General features: G+C 43.9%; 1 long non-coding RNA gene across 1 annotated transcript; it reads left to right on the top strand.

The window, feature by feature from the left end:
* The first annotated feature begins 395 nt into the window (after positions 1–395).
* On the top strand, positions 396–2,813 carry LOC144108547 (uncharacterized). Its single transcript, XR_013309488.1, has 5 exons — positions 396–511; positions 1,348–1,501; positions 1,662–1,718; positions 1,844–1,933; positions 2,695–2,813. It is a non-coding gene; the product is annotated as an uncharacterized LOC144108547 (long non-coding RNA).
* Positions 2,814–8,398: the final 5,585 nt, after the last annotated feature.

Here is an 8,398-nt window from a genome sequence, read left to right on the forward strand (position 1 = left end):
GGAGGGCGCGGGGCTAAAGCTATGACGTAAGGGCGCTGCACTCGTCTGCACTAAAGTCCCTTCATGAGCTTTACTAAAAAAAAGCTAAGTACCGAAAACGTTTGCGGCGCCGCCGACGCACACTATTGGACAGCGCCCACTTCCGGTTGGGAACTGGTTCTGTTCCGCCATGTTCTTCCTAAATAGTCCGGCTGCATAGTTCGACGGCGCTTGCACGCTACGTTTCTTGCTCGTATAGTTGTGCTGGCGACGGACATTCAGCGGAGGTGACTTTTTTATATTTGTTGCTGTTTGCTGGAAGTCACTTTACTTTTTCGGGTGCTCTTTTGTGCCAGCAGCAGCAGCCAAAATGCCGGGCCGTTGTGCCTTCGGGTGTTCAACCCAGCCAGGAAAAGGGCTGGCGTTGTTTTGAGTGCCGCTGGCGAAGCACGATATTGCACGGCAGAAAGCGTGACTCCACAGGATTGGGAGAAAAGGTTTCAAGCCGACGAAGTGTAGCAAGCTATGTGAGGTAAGTTCCATTTGTGGTTTCCATCGTTTAGATTCTATGCTCTATTAGCAAACTGGCTGGCGAGTCAGAACTGGCAAAGCTCCCAGCTCGCACTGTGTCTGCCGATTGTTTGATTGCGTGCTGCTGTCCGACTTTGTCACTTCGTAAACATGCATGTCAGTGCAAGTAAGCGGGCGTATTCCAGCCTACGGCCGCAATCCGGCACGCACTGCAACTGGTCCATTGAGATCAAGTAGCCTGAACGTTTTCGCTCAGTACTGCGCCTTTAGCCTCTTGCAAAGTGTTCCGCAGTACGCCCTGCCAATTCTTTAACAGCATCGCGAGACCGTCGTCCAGTGGGCTTGTCAGCGCCTGATGACGCCGCATAGCGGCAAAACGAGCGAGAATCAGTGCATCTGAAACACATGCGTTTATTCTCGCTTGATTCGCGCTCCGTGCCGTGATAAGGCGTTGACAAGTCGGCGGTCACGCGATGCTGTTTAAGAATTGGCGGTGTGTACATAACTCGTGCTCTAGTTTAATTTACTTGTGCTCGCGCTCGCGCATAGCATGTGTGAATTATTGGAGTGTTAGCTTGAAATGAATTCTACTGCTGTGCTAAAACAACGGCCAGTGTCGGCGTCCAGTACCCTTAATATGATTTCATTCTATGCTCACCATACAACTAATCCATGATGCAGCACCATAATTATTTCGTCCATACCGCCCCCTCGCAGACATCAGCTTCTCGGTCTGTCCTAGAAACTCAAGGGACTTCAGTGTGTTCACCTGCACATCTGTGTTTTTGTATTTTTCATCTTCATATATATTCGTAATATGACTACCCTTCTTTACAGCTCCATTTTACTGAAGATCAATTCGAGCCCATAATTCTGAGGAAGCTTAGCATAAAGACACTGAAATGCACTGCTGTCCCGTCAATATTTTCTCACCGGCCAGCAAAGCTGCCCCGCAAACCGCCACATCCTCGTGGTACCGTCCACGCCTCGGGTAGGTGGTACCTCATTGTTAAGCATTTAGAAAAAATGACACCTAGAATGTTGCCGAATATCTTCATTTTCTTTATTCTGAGCACTGCGTTACCTTATTTACTAAGGCCGACATTGCGTAATACCTAAACTAGACTGCACTGCTTGTGGCCGACACACAGCTATGCCTGCTGCTTGTTCGTCAGGGCCATCTGTTGAAGGTGTGCCGAATGCACCAGGTGAGAGAGCTGTGCATTATCAGTGACCCACCAAAACACGTTCAGTTCAATGCATCATTTCTTAATGAGTTTATGGTTTTGTGTGAATGCCTTAACTTAGCAGCGAATTTTGTCTTTCCTTGTAGCAGTGGAAAACATTCCCACCTGTTCTGAGCTAGGATCTACAACAGTGTGTGCTCGTGAACTTCCACCCTCCCTGCAGTCATGCTCAGAAGGTATGCCAATCTTTATGCCAGTATCAACTTCATGCTATACAGAGGGTTTCACATTGGAAATAATGGGTGCTGAAATTGAATTCATAGGAAAACAGCAAAGAATATCTTCCTTGCACCTGCTTATGATTAGCTGTTATTACTGGTTCTCAGCAGGAAGATACCATTGACCAGGGCAGAGTGCTTAAATATAGCAGTGTTATCCTTCACCGTAACATGTTGTGTGCTTTTTCCAAAGTTATAACACTAGCTTGTGCATGCATGAAGAGAAAGTCTTGGTGATGACACTCTTTTTTTTTGTATAGAGGGAAACACATCAGAGGAGGCTCCATGTGGTGTTGTGAATTCAAGCACTAATGCCCTTGATATGCAGCGTGTTATAATTGAGCATCCCAGGAAGACAGTACTGCTCTGTACATCTGAAAATCCAGTATTGACAATTGAAAAGTCTCCTTCACAAATGCAAGGTACAAACTTATTACATTTTGTCTGCATATTTTTACATGGGAAGACTCGGCAGTGGGTAGAATAGTCATAACTTGCTACTATTTGACGGTACAATCAGCCGTTCTCTTCTGAAAGTCCACAAGAAACCTGCCATGAGTAAGTACATTTTCCTTTGTCGGGCATTCTCAGTTATCAGTAGGGGATGTGCCTGCTATGCGGCGTAAGTTAACTGCATAGTGCTATTCACAGAAAACAGCTTTAATCTACCACCACAACTGTTAACCCCGAATGGCTGCAATATATTTCTTTTTTTGCAGAAACTGACATTCATACAGAATCTAGTGCCAAGCAGGCACGTGATGATAGAGAAGAAACACCTAGCACTGGTGCATGCGGGCAGTACTGCATCAGTCAGCAGCCAAGCAAGAAGCGATGAATGGATATCCCTGGCAGCACAACAATGCCATCCACGCCTATTTGTTCACGCACATTTGGTCAGTGTTGATGTCTCTGTTCTGTTAAGATTAAATCCGCAATGTATAGCCGTTGTCATGTGTCCCATGCTGTCAAGCTATGTGTGTATCAATATGAAAAATAACACTTTAATGACCTTCAGAGGACCCACTCAAATATCAATTCCATAGCAATGTGTTGAAAGTAATGTTTGTCTTTTTACATAATGATCTCTGAATGTACATGAAATATAACCCTTGGACACCCAGGACTTCAAACTGTTCCGTCAGCTGACTACTTCCATTGTAAATGGCAGTGTATAACGGAGCAATAATATGGAACTAAAAAATAGGCTGAATTTGCAACTTTACAATTAGAAGGTTCAACTGGGGTGTTTTTTTTGTTTCTATCTAGTTGCACGCTCACAAGCCAATGGTGTGCTGTGTTGATGGCAATGTTCAGCTTCCTCTTTACCCTCTTTTGATGTGACAGGAATGATATATTTATAGTTGTATAATGTTGTATTCTAACATTCATTTGCTTCTCACGTTTAATATCAGTGTGTAATGGTTGGCTAATCTGCCTCATTCATGTTAACAAAAAAAGTGAACGAGCCGTCTATTTTTGCGTTATGAAGTTCGGAGGAGCTATTCTCGAAACATATGTGAAAGATTTCAAATCGGGTAAATTGAAGAAAAATATTCAGTTCTTCCTGTGAAATGCTGGGCTTTCAAGGGTTAATGATTGTTATTTTACGGTCATAAACGTGATCAATTTTCATTTCTGCTTCAGATGGTGCTGGCCCTCAGGTTGAAAGTGTGCGGAAGGAGATGGAGACCTTGAAAAGAAAGCTTGCTGGATGTCAAATGCGAGCAGGAACATTGGAAAGACAAAACCAGAAACTTGTCAACGGTAATATCATTCCAATGGAGACAGTAATATTAGTACATATAAAAGGAAGAAGATTGCTAATGGACTATACAATTTTTTCCTTGCATGTTTTCTTCTTTCAAATGATGCATCACAATTCATATACACGGATCACACCATAACATTTACGTGCGACCGCTAAATAATTTATTATTGAATTTCTTGTTGATGCTGTTCCGGTGTTATCTTGTCGAACGATGGCTGTGACCGGTAGTTGATCTTTAGGTCACATAAGGCACAAAAAAAACACAGCAATATAACTGCTCACATATTGTTTGTTGTCATTCCAGCTCCGGTAGCAAGCTGGTATTACTGTTGTAGTGAATTGAAGCTATGTAGAAGCCTTTATATCGCAGGTTTTTTCCTATCTCACTCAACCTAAAGATCAACTACACGTCACAGCCATCGTTCGGTTCATGAAACCAAAATAGCATAAGAGTAAAAATTTGGTTATTAATTTTTAATGGTCTTAGATGAATACCACGCTATTTTCCATCTATTCTAATATCAAACGCATCTTTTGAAGGAAGCACGCAACCAATATTAGGTGTCAATAGTCCTATAATACCACAGCATGTCTCCTGCATGGATTACCTTCAGTGACACACTCAGGTCTGTACTTGAAAAGAAGTGAAAATTCATACGTGGTAATTTTTACAGCTGCCCTTGGTTATTTCATATCTGTGTGAAGTGAATTGTTCACATAAATCCTCTTATCTATACTACTGGGGTGCCGAACCAAAGCTTCACTGCCTACTTAACGTGTGTACAGTGTAGAATAATAAATGAGCAGATGGGTTAGCAAGGCTAAGCGCGGAATATCGTGCAGTAGCACTAGTTGCGGTGGGCCCCTAAAGTCCATATGCGCTAAAGGCATTTGACCTAGCACTTGACCTAAAATTGTTCGCCCTTAAAGCATTTACTTTGAAGGCCTTCGCCTAGGTGAAGGCATGCCAGGTGTGCACACCTGCCAGGTTGCCCACAATCCAGTGGGCAGATGGGCCGCCTCATAAAGCCCAAAATCAGGAAATCTGGCTAGTAGTGCTGTCACACTAAATGTGTAATGTTTTGCTTTATTTTATAAGATCACATTTGATCTCAAACGGCAGTGGTGGAAGGTGATGGCGAAAATTGACAGTGCAGGTCATTCGATGATTGTTTCAAACCTCCTTTGAACATCCATCCGTATAGGTACACCTCCAGTATTGCTGTGCTTTATATTCCCAACTATTGTTCTGGTGGCATGCAGGCATCAGCAAATACTTCAATCCAGAACAACTTCGAATCCTCCAGATGAGCACGACGCAAGGCTCAACATGGAGCAACGATACTGCAGTGAAGGCACTGAAACTGAGGTTGGCCTGTGGATCGCGGGGCTACGATGTTATACGGGATATGGCCAGCCCGATTCCCAAAGAGCACAGTTTACAACGGAGGATCGAAAGCTTCAAACTCAGGCCTGGGATCCTCAAGGAAATGATCGACATGCTGAAAATAAAGGTTGGCAAACAAAAAATATTGTTTACAGGGAATGTTCACTAGCTCAAAGGTGTATGTATATCTTATATGAAAGTAAGGGATTGAAAAAGAGGGGCTTGCTATGACATTTATGATGGAAGCCATTAGTTACCGAAACGAAGGAGCATGGGGGATATATTTTTTGAATAATTCGTGATGTTCATCAATGGAAGATCAATAAGGCGATTATTCTCTTATTTTTTAAAAGATAATTGTTTACAAACCAGAAAAAAACAAGCATGGTGGGATCCAAACCAGTATTACTGAACGGTCTACTTCCGCCACTAAGGATGACGGTGGTGCTGGTGAACGGTCATAAGGTTAGGTTACAGTACACAAATTTCCCCGAAAGCAGAAGATTGGACACCCATTGCCGTAGCTTAGTTGGCAGAGCACAGGTCGTGGGATTCGGAGGTTGTGGGTTCAGATCACACTGGCAGAATGTTTGTATTTTTTCTTTTGCTTTGTAATCAGTCATCTTTAAAAAATAATCACCTTTCAGCCCTCCTAATGATGAACACCACAAATTAAAAAAAACATGCCCTATGCTCCTTGGTTTAGATTACTGTTGGCTTCCGTCATTATATAAAAGTAGTCTTTCATTGCAGTCATGGGCAGAAAATGTGTACGTATATGGTTCCAGTAAGCCTTTGTGCAGTGAGTGGCTTGCTAGACATTCTTCCTATTTTTACTTTTTAGATTTGTTTTCTCTCTGAGGAAGAGAGGCATGCCGTACTAATGATTGATGAGCTCCAAATCTCCTAAGGTCTAGACTTCGACTCATTGACCGGCCAGATCATCGGTGTGCCATCAGTTCCGCTTGCAAATGGTACACTTCCTGAAGACTGTGTGGCAACACACGGCCTTGTAATGATGCTCGGAGGGCTGTCAACACGATGAAAGCAGACAGTCGCATATGAATTTACAGAAAATAGCTTTCATGCTCCGACCATCAAAATGAAGATTGAAGCTTTGATAGCGGCATGTGAGAACATTGGCGTAAAAGTGCATTCCATTGTTGGCGAAATGAGACCCTGATACCAGGCACTATGGTCGTGGTTTGGCCTTTCAGTGGGCAAATGCACGCAGCGAAAGTGTTACGTCAATCATCCGCAGGATACTGCACTGCGCCTGTACTTTATGGCAGATGTGCCTCATCTGCTGAAGAACTTGAGAAGTCATCTCACAAGAAGCCAGAATATATATCTGCCAGATGAAATTGTTGAGGCCAACAAACTACCTACAAATGAAGTATGTCTCAAACCTATAGAAGAACTGGTAGAGCTTGAATCAGGGGCTGATTTTAAAGCAGCACCTAGACTAAAAATAGCATGCATCAGTCCAGGCCACTTTGACAAGATGAAAGTGGCCCCAGCATACACCTTCTTCCATCATGATACTGCTGCAGCACTCCGGTATTATGTGGAAATGGGGCACTTAGATGAGACAGCCCTCACAACTGCTTGGTTTGTCGACCAAGTGCAAAAATGGTTTGGACTGATGACTTCCAGGACAAAAAGGAAGTCTTACTGCGCAGGAGACCAGACGGCATCAACTTTCTGCAGAGCATCATATGCCTATTCCAAAGCATCTCAATCGGCACTAAAGGGGGTGCATGGAAGCCTGTTCAGACCGGTGTTCTTTTATCAACAAGATCAGCACTCGAAATTCAGGACGGACTTTACAGAAACCACGGATTTAGCTTCTTTCTATTTTCTCGTCTCAGTCAAGATGCCCTCGAAAACTTCTTTTCGACAATTCGGCTCCGTAATCCAGTGCCAAAGCCAAAGGATTTCAAGTGTGCACTGCGGAGGGCATCCTTAGCACAATTCCTGCAGCCAAGCTCTAATGGCAGCTATACTGCTGTCGATGGTGAAATGCTTGTCGGCATTAAGGACAAACAGGCAAAACCCCAGCCAACGGCCACCATTTGCCCTACAAAAGGAATGCTGCAGTCCTTCCCTGTGGATGACGAGGGGGCCTTCGAGTACTTGTGTGGTTATGTGGTGTCCGAAGTAAAGAAAAATTTTAAGACTTGCCGTTCCTGTGCTGCTGCTATCTCAAACAAGCCAGTTAATGATTACAGCAGGGTGATGCAACTGAAATCATTCCTGACTGATCATATGCCCATCGTTGTACCGACAGAAGCTGCTTTCAGGCTCTTGAAAACAGCGGAAGCATTTTTTTAGCAACAAAGAAGCACTTCTTTATAATCGCGCCCGAGTTGTTGCTGTGAAGAAGGCGGTGCTTAAAATTGTGCCTACCAGCATACCTGTGTGCCACAACCATGGTGTTAGAATAGGTTAGGTGTACGAACGAGTCTCGCTGGCGCGGCGCGCCGCAGATCGTAGTGTGCCCGTCCTCCGGCAGGTGGCGCCCCAAACTTGGGGCCTTCGACGCAGCGTCCATGAACAATCGGCTAGGTTGAATGCGCGCACTGCTGGCTCCTTGAAATATATTAGGAGGGCCAATTCAGCCTTAGTCGAAATAAACCTTACACCTTGGGGTGCTTTATATTAAATGCTCCTCGTGAAAGTCGCAGGCTACAAAAGAGCTGTTCACTCTCGTTCGCACTGAAAGTTAGAATTGGCGCGGGCTGTAACAGCAGCTATTCTGTGATACGTCTCAGTGTTCCTAATATTTTGTCCTTATATTTAGTTATAATGTGAGCGATGCTGCGTCTAATTATGCAAAACACTGTCTGTAAAACTGCCGACAGAGGACTTCTGGAAGTTGTAGTCCGGAAACGAGTTTGTTGTGTTTTCATTTGCAGCTGTTATGTGCACAAGATTCCGCGTACGTTTCGTGCGCTGAATGTTGCTTTCATGCTTTGGAAAAAAAAACACAATGCTGCATCACCATTTATTTCACACACACACACATCTGCAGTTACAAAAGAGGCCAGCTATTACAGGTTTTGCGTAAAATTTGGGAGAGCTTCCGCAGCCGATTTGTCGCATCGGATAGGGGTACATTGCGCTATCTTCTGTTTAGTTCACACAAAAATGTGTGGAATAAAAAATACAGACGAGTAAAAAATCATGTGTTAAACAAGTTTAGCAAGCTTCCGCAGCTGCTGTGTTTTGTTTTTCGCATCGGCTTTTCTTTGCTTGCAGACCT

Source organism: Amblyomma americanum, chromosome 10 (genome assembly GCF_052857255.1).
Source record: "Amblyomma americanum isolate KBUSLIRL-KWMA chromosome 10, ASM5285725v1, whole genome shotgun sequence".
Classification (NCBI taxonomy): domain Eukaryota; kingdom Metazoa; phylum Arthropoda; class Arachnida; order Ixodida; family Ixodidae; genus Amblyomma; species Amblyomma americanum.